The sequence below is a fragment of the Lissotriton helveticus genome, assembly GCF_964261635.1.
Source record: "Lissotriton helveticus chromosome 1_1 unlocalized genomic scaffold, aLisHel1.1 SUPER_1_unloc_26, whole genome shotgun sequence".
NCBI lineage: Eukaryota > Metazoa > Chordata > Amphibia > Caudata > Salamandridae > Lissotriton > Lissotriton helveticus.
The window spans coordinates 625,355-641,019 of NW_027611666.1; the positions used below are offsets into that span (position 1 = coordinate 625,355).

General features: G+C 48.3%; 1 protein-coding gene across 1 annotated transcript in view; it reads right to left on the bottom strand.

Annotated features, from left to right (window-relative positions):
- LOC144805809 (uncharacterized) overlaps positions 1-15,665 on the bottom strand; it is a 69,226-nt gene that overhangs the window by 49,339 nt on the left and 4,222 nt on the right. Inside the window, exon 2 of the mRNA XM_078672287.1 lies at positions 754-818. The gene's annotated coding sequence lies outside the window, so the exon portion shown is untranslated. The remainder of the gene's footprint in view (positions 1-753; positions 819-15,665) is intronic.

Here is a 15,665-nt window from a genome sequence, read left to right on the forward strand (position 1 = left end):
CTCACCTCCACTGCACCCCCAGCCCAGGATAGGCCTCAACTCCTTTGTACGCGCCTGGACAGGCCTCACCTCCTCTGTACCCGCATGGACATGACTCACCTCCTCTGCACCCCCTTGGGCAGGCCTCACCTCCTCTGCACCCCCTTGACAGGCCTCACCTCGTCTGCACCCCTCCTGGATAGGCTGCACCGCCACTGCAACCCCAGCCCAGGACAGGCCTCAACTCCTCTGCACCCCCTGAACAGGTCTCACCTCCTCAGCACAGTACAGGCCTCACCTCTTCTGCACCTCCTGGACAGGTGTCAGGGTGCAGGAAAAGGAATCAAAGCTCTTCTTTGTCTCGCGATATCTGTCTTTGAACGGGCATTGCAAAAATCACCCGCTCGCAAAAGGTCGCGGGTGATTCTAGCACGGACCCGGGCATTCTCCCCTGTACTACCAACAGGGAAGACAGCGGTGCAAGTTGCCGGCCTAGTCCTGCGCTCCTGGACACAGGTGCGAGGTCTAGACAAGCTGTGAAGTGCGCCGGTTGATTTTAGAACCAAGGCACTTCACCAACTGATTTTCAGAGATTAGTCACGTTCTTTCTGTAGTCTAGTTTGATAAAAATAGTGCAGTTTTGTGTCAGGCTTATGCGCAGGTTAGAGTGCTTCGGTGCGTCGGTTAGTTAGTTTGGTAATTAAGAAGTAGAGAGAAATACCAATTTAAAGTAAAAAGGGAAAAAGAAATATAAAGAGAAGAATTAATACTTACCCATTCAATACTTCAGTTCCTGATTTCTTCGTTGCTTGGTTGACAGCGGAGGCTCCAGAAGGTTCCTAAGGGAGAAGTAAGAAGAATTCAGATAAGAAAGTAAGGCAGAGAGTGAATGAACGAATGAGTGAAAAAAAATAAATTAACTCACAGAGTTAAAGGGTGCTAAAATGTTGTTTATAATGAAGGTTACCAAAGAATAAAGTACTTATATTAAAGAATAGAAGAGGAGCAAATGCCACAGGCACTCTGGGTAAGGACACATATATATATATATTTATTTAATGCGATTTAAATAGCGCGAACATTACCTGAAGTTGTCAGAGCGCTTTACATAAGAACCAGTAGCGATACATAAGGACTTGGAATTACATGAGTTACATAAAAGATACACACAGAAAAAAATTGCAAATGTACAAGATGTAGAGTCACACACGGAAGAGATAAACACAGAAAAAACTGCAAACGTAGAAGTTGCAAGTCACTCAAGGAAGAGATACAAATGGATATACTCTAAGAGTCACATAGGAATGGTAGAGACTACAAAGGTCTACAGCACATACTAGTGATTAGAGTTATCTCTATATACATAGGGAAGGGATACAAATGGATAAACTCTAAGAGTCACATAGGAATGGTAGAGAGTGCAAAGGTCTACTGCATATACTAGTGATTAGAGTTATCTCTATATACATAGGGAAGGGATACGAATGGATATACTCTAAGAGTCACAGAGGAATGGTACTACATATACTAGTGGTTAGAGTTATCTCTATATACATAAATATACAAATAGTAGATTTTCTCAGGTCAAGACCCAAAAAAACAGGAGAGCAGAGTTCCATTAAGGAGGGGGGACGTAGTCTCAGCACCAAGGGAGGGTGGGAGGGATGCAAGGGAATGGAGAAAAGTCAAATCATAGGATCGTCAAAGGGGAAACGAGGGACAAAGGGTTAAAGGACGAGGGAATGGAAAAGATGGCGGGTCAGGGTCCAGAGAAAAGCGGCCGAGAACAGCAGCAAAATGGCGGGCAGGACAAGAGTAAAGAAGTCCATGAGAGTGACCCAGTTAGTATGAATCAAAGTGCCAGAAGAAGTCCAGGGGGGTACACAGTCCAAAAATTAAATTAGTAATGGTGTGCTTTTCTGTTACAGCGATTTCCATCCATGCTTGAAGATAGAGAGGGAGTAAGGACGGCATAAAATGGAGTACGGCAGAAAGGAAGAAGTAGAGTGGAAGAGCCAGAAAGTCAGGCAGTCTCTTCTCTGTCCCATGCCCCTTTCTCCCGGCTGGGTTCGCACGGCCACTAGTTAACTCTTCAGTTGGTGGCTGTGGGAAAACCAGTGGTGTAATTTGAAAAATCTCATGTTCTGCTCCTGGGAGTGTTGGCACTGTGCGTAAACACAACCCTTGACAACAGGCCTCCCCTGCATCCCCTGGACAGGCCTCACCTCATCTGTAACCCCTTGGACAGGACTCACCTCCTCTGCACCCCATTGGACAGGCTCACCTCCTCTTCTCCCCCTGGACATGCTCACCTCCTCTTCTCCCCAGGACAGGCTTCACCTCCTCTGCACCCCTGGACAGGCCTCAACAACTCTGGACCCCCTGGACAGGCCTAACCTCCTCTGCACCCCATGGATATGCTTTACCTCCTCTGCACCCCAGGACAGGCCTCACCTCCTCTGCTCCCGCTGGAGAGGCATCTCCTCTGCACCCCTCAGGACAGACCTCACATCCTCTGCACCCCTGGACAGGCCTCTCCTCCTCTGCACCCCAGGACAGGCCTCACCTCCTCTGCACCCCCTAGACAGGGTCACCTCCTCTTCTACCCATGGACAGACCTCACCCCCTCTGCTCCCCCTGAACAGGCTTCACCTCCACTGCTTGCCCTGGACAGGCCTCTCCTCCTCTGCACCCCAGGACAGGCCTCACCTCCTCTGCACCCCTGGACAGGCCTCACCTCCTCTGCACCCCGGCACAGGCCTCACCTCCTCCGCACATCCTGGACAGGCCTCAGCTCCTCTGCAACCCTGGACAGGCCTCACCTCCTCTGCACACCTGGTCAGGCCTCTCCTTCTCTGCCCCTCCTCTGGACAGGTCTCACCTCCTCTGCCCCTCCTCTGGACAGTCCTCTCCTCCTCTGCGCCCCTGGACAGGCCTCACCTCCTCTGCACCCCTGGACAGGCCTCTCCTCCTCTGCCCCTCCTCTGGACAGGCCTCTCCTCTTTGCCCCTCCTCTGGACAGGCCTCTCCTCCTCTGCACCCCTGGACAGGCCTCTCCTCCTCTGCACCATAAGTGAGCAGTAATTGGGCCAAACCATAATCTAAACCGTAATAGGTAAACATTTGATCATCTGATGGCGAGGAATCTTTGGTTTTTGTCTGACATGTATGGTTCAGGACACACTCTTACAAAGCAGACGGCCCTCACTGAAGTACGACTATTATGAGAAATACTGGCCACTCAAGATGGAATCATTAGATGCATCAAAGGGTTTTGCCCATTCTGTGTCTATGGGAAAATGTGTTCGTCCATATGGCCCATTGTGGTAAAGCTGCTGCCGAAGTCTAATTCTATCACAGCTCTGTGGTAAGTATTAGCGGTGAAACGGTCCAACCACAACCGTTTTGATGGCACTGCCTTCTTTTTTGATACCATGTTCATACTGATAACGCAGGATTCATCCAGCGGTGTATCATAAGCATAAAAACAAATTTCCATAGACAGAATTCCTTACAGTTAATTCCAAGGAACATCAAAAGCCTGCTTGGAACAGACAAGATTGATAAGAGTGCGCATGAATGCTCCTCCTCTGTCAGGGGCGGGTCCGGGCGGCAGCACCGCGGAGGCATTCTTACCACCCACCACAGGTTAGGTTGGGAACTGCAAGGGGCGGGGCCTGTGGGGGCGGGGCCTGTGAGTGGGAATGTGCTTCCTCTGCTGGGTGTGGGGTGGGGTCTGTGGGGCACGGTCAGTGAATGTTGGGACGGGGCCTGTGGTGTGAATGCTCCTCCTCTGCCGGGGGCAGGTCCAGCCGGGCCGAGCTGCTCTCTCGCTGGCGGCGGCACGGCAGCGACATTTTTACCACCCACCACAGAACTTAGGTTGGGAACTGCAAAGGGGCGGGTTTGGGTGTGTGGTCTGTGGGTGGGGGGCGGGTCTGGGTTTGGGGGCGGGGTCTGGTAATGAGAGCAGGGTCAAAACAATAAACCTGCCAAGACTGGAGGCCCTGTGCGACCACAATTTGGAACTCGCTTCCTCCGTACCTCCGCACTGCCACCTCTTTCCGCATCTTCCGAAAGGATTTTAAAACTCTTCTCTTTCAAAGACACGGCGCCCAATAACTCTGACTGTTTCGTGTTCCTCACTGGAGAACTAGTGTGTCCTTACGCTTAAATTGTGGAATGTGTTTTTTTGGAACCATAATCGCGCCAACTATAGTTTGCATTGTGTAATTTTTTGGCGGATTTATACTCTGTAAATATGTTACCATAATATCTAATCTTATATACTTCGCTCTATTGTAAAGCGCTCTGACACCTCTTGGTAAAGCATGCGCTATCGAAAAATGCCTAAATAAATCCAATGCGCTGCGACCAGGCTGTTGGAGACTCTTCGTGGCCTTGGGGCTCCCAGTCACACGTCCTCAGGTCTGTAGACTAAAGACTGTCTGCTGCTTGCAACTCAGAACTGTCGATTCCTCAGGCTCCAGCGGGCTGCTTTTGGAGGCTTCAGGCATGATAATGAATGCCGCCGTAGTCGCCGAATCTCAAGTTGCACATTCTTACCTTTCTCCTGGGCCACTGCAACCACGGACTTTACCCATTAACTGACCACTTCTATAAATGATGTTTTAGACACAAATGTGTCCACATGAGCATCTTTAATTTGGCTGATCTGGGATGTGACATTTAATAGCAATTCCCCTATATTATATCTCTAGGCACTTTTAACATATGCTTTTCACAATAAATACATCCGACCATATGTTTTTGCATAGCTTTTCTTAATAAACAGATCTGGCATATTGCCTACAATAAAATTGATTTAAATTATTTTAGGGAGCTGGCAGCTAAGCTGAAGCCTTTTGAAAAAATTACATCCTGTTTGTCTCAGCTTCTCACTCTCCTGCGGTTTGCCCAGTGCTGCGGCGGGCTGGGCAGCGCTCCAAGTTAGCAGACTGTAGTTACTTTAAGTAGTTATGATAATTTATTAGCAGGCAGCTAAGATTATCCGTGTTGGGGCCTCTCACATCCTGGTTGGTGCAGTCGGGTCCCACACAGGCCTCGAAAAATCTAAAAAATGTTAGAAGACTTGTAGGACAAGTGACTCAAATAATCTACTCAACCTAATTATAATGCTCTTGACCCCTAAATTGATTTCAAATGATGTGATCCTGGGCAAGTATTTTAATTTCCGCTGGATAAGACTTGAAACCTTTTTTCAAGAATAAACCTTAGCTAGTTCCAAAGTGAAAAGGTACGGCCTCCTGTTCTAGACTTATTTATCTTTTTGTTTCGGCCAGAGCAAGGTGTTGCGGTCTAGTGGGAATATAAAAATGTATTTTGTTCTAAAGGATCATGGGGCCTGTGTCATGGAGTGTCCTGTGAGCATGACCAAGGAGCTTGAAGCAGCCTCTTTGACTCATGGGCAGTGGAGTTGTTTTAGGCAGTCCTTTGCTGAGCTGTGTTTGCCTTTGTTGCACACTAGTTTTGCTGCAGCATTCTGTACCACCTGTAAACGTTTAAATAGGTAGTCTGGCATGCCCACGAAAAGGGCATTGCCATAGTCGAGCCTGCTGACTAGCAGGGCCTGTGTGACTGTTTTCCTGCTTTCCAGGGGGATCCACAGGAATAACCTTTTTAGGAGTTTCAGGGTGGCGAAGCTTTTCCCGCATAGAGTTCCTATGTGGGCCTGCATAGCTAGTGTGTCGTCAATAGTCACACCCAGGTTTTTGGCACAGTACTTGGGTGTGGGGGCGTCTCCTAAAAAGGAAGGCCACCAGGAAGAGTCCCAGATGTGTTTGGTTTCTTCGAGGAGCAGGATCTCGGTTGTGTCTGCATTTAGTTTTGGGCAGTGGTCTGTCATCCAGTCAGCCATTTCGGTAAGGCAGCTAGTAAGTTTAGTTTTGGTGTCTTCATGCCCCTTCCCTATGGTGATTGTAAGTTGTGTGTCATCTGCATAGGAGTAAACCCCAAAGCCCAATTTTGTCCCAATTTGTGCCAGAGTTGAGACATAGGCATTGAACAGCATGGGGCTGAGGGATGTTCCCTGCGGGAGACCGCATGTCAGTTGTTTCGGTTTAGATGAGAAGGCTCCTAGCTGGACCATTTGAGTTCTGTTGCACAGAAAAGAACTGAGCTATTCAAGGGCTTTTCCATTTATCCCATTTTCCGGTAAGTTTTCGAGCAGAAGATGATGAGAGACTGTGTCGAACGCTGCCGACAGGTCTAACAGGATCAGGGACACAGCTTTGCCTTGGTCCAGAGAGTTTCTAATATTGTCCGTGACGGCCAGCAATGTGGCCTCTGTGCTATTGGTAGACCTGAAGCCTGTTGTGGAGGGGTCCGGTATGTTGTTGTCTTCTAGGTATTTGGATTGCTGTCTATTAATCAGCTTCTCCAACACTTTGGAGAGATACAGGAGTTGAGATATGGGTCTGTAGTTGACCGGATTTGTCACATCTGTACCTGCTTTTGTTTTAGCAGCAGGGTCACAATCGCTTGTTTCCATGTTTCCGGGAAAGTTGCTGCTTCCAGGGAGTTGTTGAAAAGCTGCGTGATAGCTGGGGTGAGGGAGGGTATGATCTGTCTTAAAATAAAATGTGGGCAGGATTCAAGGGGGGATCCAGATTTGATATTGTTCATGGCTCTGGCAACTTCTGCTTCTGAAATTGGGGCAGACGGGCTTGCCACCATCACAGACAAGTACAGCCCGAGCTGGAGTTCTGGCTAAGCCAGAACCCACCTCAGAGCCCAAGGTTAACCCTACTATTCCCTTGTTCCTTGTACCACCACTTGTACCTGTGCTAGGGGTCGAAGTTGCCTTAGGGGCAGTGGTAGTAGAATCCTTGGCTTTTGGACAATTTACATCTTTTGTCCAATGGGTCTTTTCTTTACATAAATAGCACCAAGGTTTCTTTTTGCCTTTACCTTTGTTAGACTGTGACACCCCCCTCCACCCCCCTCCACCCCCCGCCCCCATATTTAGGTTTATGGGGCCCCAATGAAGACTTTTGATCTTTACCCTTCTCCAAACCCCCATCAGGAGTCTTAGAATCTTGCTTCTTTTGGTCACCGCCATTGTTCTGGGTTTTCTTCTTCACCCTGGTCCTGACCCACTTATATGCCTTCTTTCCCAATTCTTGGGGAGAAGTCAAATCTGAGAAAACCAGGTACTGATGCAATAACGGACTTTAGCAATTATTAAGTATCTTCTCTCTCATAATTTATTAGACAATCCTACAAAATCATGCTGCCAAGCGACCAGCCTTACAGAGCCTTTATAGCACTATCCACAAAGTCTACCCAGGCCTGAGTCTAAGCCTTCTGGGTGTCTCTGAACTTAATCTTGTATTGCTCAGTGGTTAAGCCAAACCCATCAATGAGAGCACCCTTCAGAACTGAATAATTGTCAGCATCTTCTTGTCTAACAGTGAGGGGCTTATCTCTATTGTCAGCAAAGGAGAGCCACGAGATAGCTGCCCACTGCTCTTGAGGGACCCTCTGTACTTTACATGCCCTCTCTAAAGCAGGTCTCCATTTGTGGATGTCATCCCCAACATGGTAGAGAGGGACAATCTTGCTCAGGCTCCTGTTGTCAAATGAATGTTTCTTAACTCTAGGGACACTGTTGCTGCCACCATGGGGCTCTAGTCCCAACTTTGTTCTAGCTCTCTGGACTTCCAGGGACTTTTTGTCAAGTGCAGTTGCTCTTGCCTGACTCTAAACCTAGCTTTCTCAAGCTCAAGTAACTAGTATTCCCTATCTAAAGAGTGGTCCCTTTAGCTGGATACATAGGTCCCTACTGAGTGCCATGAGCGATCTGATTCTGCAGATGGGGATCGAGATCTCCTTGGTAAACTCTGCACTCTTCCAGGAGGGGTGAAGATTGGCTCCCCTGAGCCTTCTCCCGGATACTCTGGAATATCTGAATTATCCAGGTGGGAACTTTCAGGTTCCTCCTGCAAGGGTTTGAGTCTAAGTCATAAAAGGTGTCCTGAAATGTCCTCATTCCTTGACCCACCCACTCTCTCCAGCTCATCTGACCCAGGGGTCTTCCTAAGGTCATTTATGAGTAACACCTCAGTCAGGCGTTGAGTGTCGGCTGCTCTCCCTGTCTTCAGCTTTCTAGAGGCACACAGGGCTTTCAATTCCTGGAATGAAAGCTCACGGTATCTAGAGGGCAGAGAGCCACTGGTTTCTCCTTTAGTAAACATACTAAGTGTGGTGTGGTGTGTGCACCTACCTAACCTAATGGGAAACTAAACTCTCTTAGGTTGGGGAAGGGTGTGCTAAACCTTTGACTACTCAACCCCAAGTTCAGTAGAACTTACTTATCCAAGCTAGCATTATATGTACCTAGTACTTGTGGTTTTCCAGTTATTCAATACAAGATGTATGTGGTAAAATAATGCAGGGATGAATCTCAACGGCTGCACACCAATGTGAGAAGTTGGCCGGGTATATTCTGTCCACTAGTTAAAGTGGGCACCTTGCACCAGTCCAAACAACCCTTATGGTGATTAGGTGAAAGATAACCTTAGAAAGCTATCCAAGTGGTAGCTGTGGAGAGCACCCGTTGGGCTTAGTCTTGAAGGAATGTTAAGCAACTTGTTTTACCAGAATGCAACCTTATAGTATTGGTTAAATACAGTAAAAACAGTAGTTATAAAAATATGTATTTATTAATATAACACTCTCTAGTATCCTCTATTTGAGGATATAACACACAGCACGCAATACTTTAGCAAAGAAACAATCATATGTAGCACAATACACAGTGGGCTCCAGGGGAAGACCAAACCATATACTAAAATAGTGGTATAAGAACCACGACTTGAGTCAAGACAATGTCTAGGAGGTGTAGAATCGCACAACCCCAAGGAACCACCCAAGGTGAGTACATAGGGACCCCACGGAGGACGCATGCTCCGTACAACTCTATGCGAGAGTCGCAGTTGAAGTTTTAAACATTAAGGACCCTTCCCAGTGGATTACGAAGAAACCCTTTGGAACAAAGAATGTTGGAGAGCCGTGGATACCGTAGTACCAGAGTTACCTATCCCAGGGAAGCTGGGTGCATAGGGCTGAAGTGGTGTCGGAAACCGTTGTTGTTCTCAATGGGAGACTTCAAGGAAATGCCACTGCTGGAAGTAAGAAGAATGTCCAGTGGAATCCACAAGTGGATTCTTGATGGAAGGAACCTGAAAGCAGAGGGGACAGAGTTTGGGTCATTCAGGAGTGACCAGGGGCTCGGGAGACAAATGCCCACCGATGTCGGGTGCCTCTGGTGAGATGAGGTTTTTTTTTTTGGTTTTTAAAAAAAAAACCTTTATTAGAACATTCTTAAAATACAAGTATGGGCCTACAACCGCAGGGGCCGGCCGCTATACAGAAGTAGAACACATTATATCGCGGTACAACATAGCTCATCAGCCGACGACCCTGAGGTTCGGTAACGATTCAGGATAGAACTTGTATTAGAACGCGTGAATAGGACACAGGATATAATAAAGGTTTTATTTTATATTATCTAAATGAACGGATCAGGTGCCACACAATTAAACAGGAGGATACGGGGGACAAGCCCAGAAACAGGATATCCATCTAGAAACAGCCATATGTGGGACTCTGGCGCCAATACTTATGAATCAGAGTAAACAGCAATACGATATACATTTTCGTGAGCGCCAGTTCTCAGGGCCTGCCCACCCGAAAGTCCGACTAACGTAAGAAGCATGGGCACTAAGTTCCAGGACACAGTGAAATCAGAATAAATCACAAACCATACTGATCCTAAAGGAAGAAAGGGAAAGGAGAAAAAGGCCATAGAAAATAAAAAAGGCAAAAAAAAAAAAAAAAAAACTCCAACCCCCCACCCTGCACCCCTGCCGATGGCTACAGCCTAACCCCACTAGCAGCGTGCCTGTCGCCCCAAGTAACTAAAACCCTAAAGCAAGGAGAAAGAAGAATGGAGGAGGGCATATTCGTACGTGCTCCCAGCCCCTTAGTCCCCCCGCCAGAAACCGACACCCCCTATCGCAACACGACGTATATAGCGGGACCCTTATAAAGAAACTAGGGGGCATAGTGACATACCGCCCAGCCCCTTAAGTCAAACAATTGCAGATCGAGTGTCCATAATAGCCATTCCAAACCGTCCTGATTTAATTGATCTCAACCTTGACCCTTACGAACCAGCACACAAACCCTCCCCAGCAAGACCCAAAAGCACACAAACGAGTCATATCGGAGAAGGAAGTCATCGAGAGTCAATCCGTTACCACTTGTAGCCAGTAAGTCCACGAGAGCTTCAGGCACCGAAAGTCTCCCTCTCCTAGCTGGACAGTCCCGAAGTTTTTTGCCACAGGGCCGTAACATCTCCGAGGAGGGAGGAGACGACCACAAGATGAGAGAAGAGTCTACAACACAGGTCTCCGGGGGGGAACGCCATTTGATACCTCCAAAGTCAATAATGAAGGAAGGTGTAGTGGTACACTCACAACCGCGGGGACACCATCTTCTAAGGCATCATCCGATGGTTCCAATACTCGTTCCATCACGGGGTGCTTGCTCAGAGTCAAAATGGCCGCGGTTTGAACGGCTGCAGATTGCTGTTCCAACAGCAAGGCAGGGTCCGGTACCACAAGTAGCATCTCGGATAGGCTCGCATCCGTTTTAGTCAATAAAACATCCACCTGTGAGTGAAACGCCCAAAGTTCTGCCAATATTGACCTCCGCGATAGCTCAGACACCGTTCGATCCATAGTCTCATGCCCAATACCAATCACAATCACCCCCCCGGGTGAATCCGGCATCTCCGGGGGGAGCACACAAGATCGCTAAAGGGCAAGCGTGGACGGTGACCCGTCGTTCTCTACAGCCGCGTTCACCCTGCTTAAAGCCGCAGGCCGGGGTCCCGACCCGCCAAAACCAGGCAGGGAGCCAACACCGAGTCCGCAGGGCGGGGACCCCCACCCACAGGCGGTAGCAAGCAGGGTCACCTCTCCATCAATGCTGAGCAAAGAAAACAATCGCCGCCAAAATCGGGCGCAAAAGAAACCTCCACTACGATTGACCGGACCCTGCCTGGGTCTCTCTGCCGCTGTTGTTGCACTGCAGCCTGGCCTTGGAGATACTCGAGGCCCCGGCTTCACCGCTGGAACAGGCCACAACCCTCAGCTCGATGTAACTTCCTGAAACCAGCCGATAAAAAGTTTTGGATTTCACCATCGGAGTGAGGAACAGTTCATTCACGCAGGGGCTGGGCGCAAAATCAGGATAATGTAGAGGATCTTGTGGCGGGATACAGAGGTCGACGGAGCCGGGAGCTTAAGCAGCCATCTTGTTTGCCGCTCGATGAGGGGGTTTTTGATTCGTCAGCTGCAGGGACCAGGAGACGTCGAGGACGACCAGGAGCCAGATGTGAGCTGTCCCGGATGTCGAGTGCTGAGGGGTCAGTGTCCGGCGGGAACACCAACAAGCCTTGGCAACGGCAACCCACGAAGATGGTCAAGATTGGTTAGGGTCTGGCCCAACAAGGACCAGGAGACTCACCACAGCAAGGGAAGTCAGGGCAAGCCTGGAGCAACCAGGGAAGCCCAAATAAAGCAGTGTTGACCCTCAAGAGGACCCACATGCCGGAGGCACAGGAGTCGCGAGGGGACCTCAGGCAGTTTCACAAAACCTCAGTTCCCAGGGCACAGAGTGCGAGGAGGCCGAAGTCCTTGGTAGGAAATGTGCACAGAGGTTGGGGCTGTCACCCCAATGCACAAATTTGGTGAACGCCAACAAGCATATGCACTTGCAAATGAACGCGGTGCACAGGGGTATGGGTTATGCGGTCCCCACGAGGGATACTGGCCTCAAACTCGGTAAGAGGGCAGCTCGACCTCAGGGAACTTGGGAACCCACCTCCTGTGTTGCTGGAGCCTTTGTAGTCCGCAGGAGCTCAGGATCAGCAGACCGGTTAATTGTGTTACATGCCTGTGAATGCAGGGGAGTGACTCCTTCACTCCTAGAGAGATACTTCTGTAGTCTTTGATGCTCCACAGGTATGGTGCATGGGCACCGACGATGCTTTGGACGGAGAGGGAGACGAAGTCAGGCTCAGTCGAAGTCCAGCAAAGTGCAGAGTGTCCAGACGGTGGAAGTTCAGTGGTTTCTGGTTCAGAATCTTGTCCACGTCGAATCTAGGGTCCTACAGCCAGGTAAGCCCTTTGTTACCCACGTGAGAGGGTTGGACAGAATAAGAGGACCCTCCCAGGAGAGGGTCTAGACAGTGGGGAGGATACTCCAATGTCCTTGTCCAGTTTCGTGCCAGAGCCTGAGCCAACGGCTCTCAGAACGGTTTGAACTGGACTAGGCACAGGGACACTAAATGTGCTTCTCGTGCAGACTTTCTGGCACTGAGGCAGTGCACCCACCCAGCCCCATTACAATATCTATTGCAAATCAGGGTTGCCCAGAAATCTTTAGGGCGTGAAGACTCGGGCAGTTCCTCTGCATATATTTCAAGTTGTATTTTACAGTAGAGTAAGTCCCGGATCCACTTTTTCAGAGTAGCAGTAGTTTTAGACCCCCAGCATTGTGCCACCGCCCGTTTAGCAAACAAGGTCGAGACAGCGACTAAAATATGGTTGCAGGGTTTGAGGTTCTTTACCCAGCCCAGCAGGCAGACATCAGGAGTACACATCACGGATTCAGAGACCACATTAGTAAGCAGAGTTGTGACCTTGGTCCAGAATTGATAGATTCCTGTACAATGCCATGCAAGATGCAGAAACTCTGCATCCCCCTGCCCACACCGAACAAAGCAGGCATTCTCCCGCAGACCAAAGCGCTTCAATTGCAGCGGTGTATAGTATAACTGGTGCAAGTATTTAAAATGGATGATGCGGAGGTTGCAATTTGCAGTTAAGCGGCCTGTCAGGGCACAGCAGAACCTCCACATATCAGGTAAGAATGAAGTTCCTAGTATCGCCACCCATTTATTATTTATAGGGGCCCTGCTCATGCAGAGGCGCCCTCTAACATAAAACCCAGCACCCTGCCTTCAGGATTGATAAGGCCTGAAATAGGGTTGACTGATAGGTTTTATTGATTTAATTATTTATTTATTTATTTATTTATTTATTTACGCGATTTTTAAAGGGTTGCAATTACCCAGGGGTGTCTCGGAGCTGATGCTGTAATTAAGACAACTGGTAAGAGAATACTGACACGGCAACCCTTTCTTTAGTTGCTTCCTAAGAGTGAAAGGGTTACTGAGGATGATAAGATTACTGAGAAAATAACCATGTTTTTAATTGCTTCCTGAAAATGATGAGGGTGGGACTGATCTTTATTTTTAGGGGGAGGGAGTTCCACAGTCTTGCAGCGGCGTTCGTGAAGCATCTGTCTCCCCAGTTAACACTTCTTGTTCTGGATATGTTGAGCAAATGGGCAGTATTGGAGTGGAGCATTCTGGGGGCAATATGAGGTTTAAATGATTTCTTAAGGAATTTAGGTCCAAGGTTGTTAATTGCCTTATAGACAATACAGAGGGATTTGAATTTTGTGCGGCTTCTGATGGGAAGCCAATGCAGATGTTTAATGTGTTTAGGGATGGGACTGAATTTTGAGATGCCCAGTAAAACTCTAGCTGAGGCATTTTGTATCATCTGGAGTTTGGCGATGACCTTTTCTTGTAAGTGTAGTAACTTATAGATATAGTAAACCTATATCTTTCATAAGTGGTGAAGCACCAGCTTACATAGGCTGCAATGTCAGACCTGTAGTTGCATTTTGCATGGACTCTCATGGGTGGCATAATACATGCTGCAGCCCGTGGGAGGCCTCTGGGGTACCTATGCAATGCACTGGGTACATGTGTACCATATACTAGGGACTGATAAGGGTACCCCAGTGTCCAATCTGGAGTGTACCTAGTACGTGTTTTACAGTTTAGGAGGAAAAAGCAGTAGGGTGGGGTCCTGATTAGCAGGATCCCAGCAAGACTAGTCAAAAACAGTGGGTGCAATCAGCAAAAAGTGGGGGGTAACCATAAGAAGCAGTTCCTACTTTCCTACAGTTAGTGATGAGTGGATTGGTTAGTTGTGTAGGATAGAGTTATGTACTGTTCGCAGGTGATGGTAGAAATGTGTGGTAGCTGGGATAGAAGGGTATAAAGGTGTGCTTTAGTAGTGTGTGCTGAGAAATTGGATTGTGCATAGGGTTAGTTTGTAGTCCATGAGTGGAGTACATTGGGTGTGTGTGTGTTACTCTGGTCGTGGATGGGGTTGGGTGTGTGCTGATGAATGAGGAAATGGGCAGCATTTCTGACCCTGTCCCGACCAGCTTCAAACAGACACTCACCCTTGTCCTCTCCACCCTCAGCCTCGATGCACAGGTGAGACACCCTAAGCTTTTTTTTTTTTATGTAGCCCGAACTAGACCCGAAGATATCAGGTATCAGAGTGCTTTACATGAGCACCAGTTTCGTTACAAAAGGACACATTCATTTTGTTAGGCAAGGGGAGATTAAGTGATTTGCCCAGAATCACAGGATTTTGTGCGTTGTTGTCGAGACTCAAACCTGGTTCTCCAGCTTCGAGGTCAACCGCTCTGGCCGTAAGGTTACATCCCCTCCCGTACCCTTGGCCTTGGTCTTTTATATCCCTAGTAGTCAGGTGACCCCTTCAGCCAATGGGAACCCTAGCCCTATCCAATCGCAACACTAACCCTGAACCTTAGGGCCAATAGGAGGCCAAGGACTCAATCAGGTACAAAACTCTAAACCCTACGTCCAATAGAAAGCCTAACCCAAACCCAGTCCCAACCCAGTTCCCTGTCAATCATACAGGAAACCCTAAACCCTATCTCCAATAGAAAACCTAACCCTAGGCCTAGTCCCTACCCTATATTAAGTAACCAATCACACAGAAAACCCTGAGCCCTATTTCCAATAGAAAGCCTAACATTAGCCCTAGTCCTAACCCTAGACTACACAACAATCACACAAAAAACTCTAAGCCCTACGTCCAATAAAAAGCCTAGCCCCAGGAACCAATCCAAAACCCTAAACCTATCCACCAATCAGATCACTAACCCTAAGCCCTACACCAATAGAATCACTGATCCAGGACCCAATCAGAACCCTCAAATAACCAACCAATGAGAACACTAACCATAAACCAATAGAAACACCAGATGCAACCACCAATCAATGCTCCCAATAGTAGTCTATATAGGAATTCACTAAACACCCAGCAAAACCACGGGCATCACCTCCTCCCACGACCTCTGCGACAAGCTTGAATCCTACTTCCATCTGAAAATCATGGGCCTCTACGACCACTTCAATGACCAGACACCTGACGCCGGAACCACCCATGCTTTGTGCTGCCCTCAACGGCTACCAATCCTGATGACGGCATTCGTGGAAGCTTCACCACTACGATTAAGGGGTAGTGAGGTTCAAGATGAAAGCAGCATCGATCAGGTACGACCTTCTGTCAGCAATCCAAATCAGAATGTCAATGGAGACAATCATGCGCACGAATGCATGGTTACACCTATTTCCGAGTTAGTGGAACTCTCCCAGGAAGCTGTTGACAACTTTTTCGAGAGTCTGAATGATATGATGTTCTCACTGGAGCAGAAATAGAGACTTTTGAGCAAGCTCGTACACGGCGTTCCCTGAATTT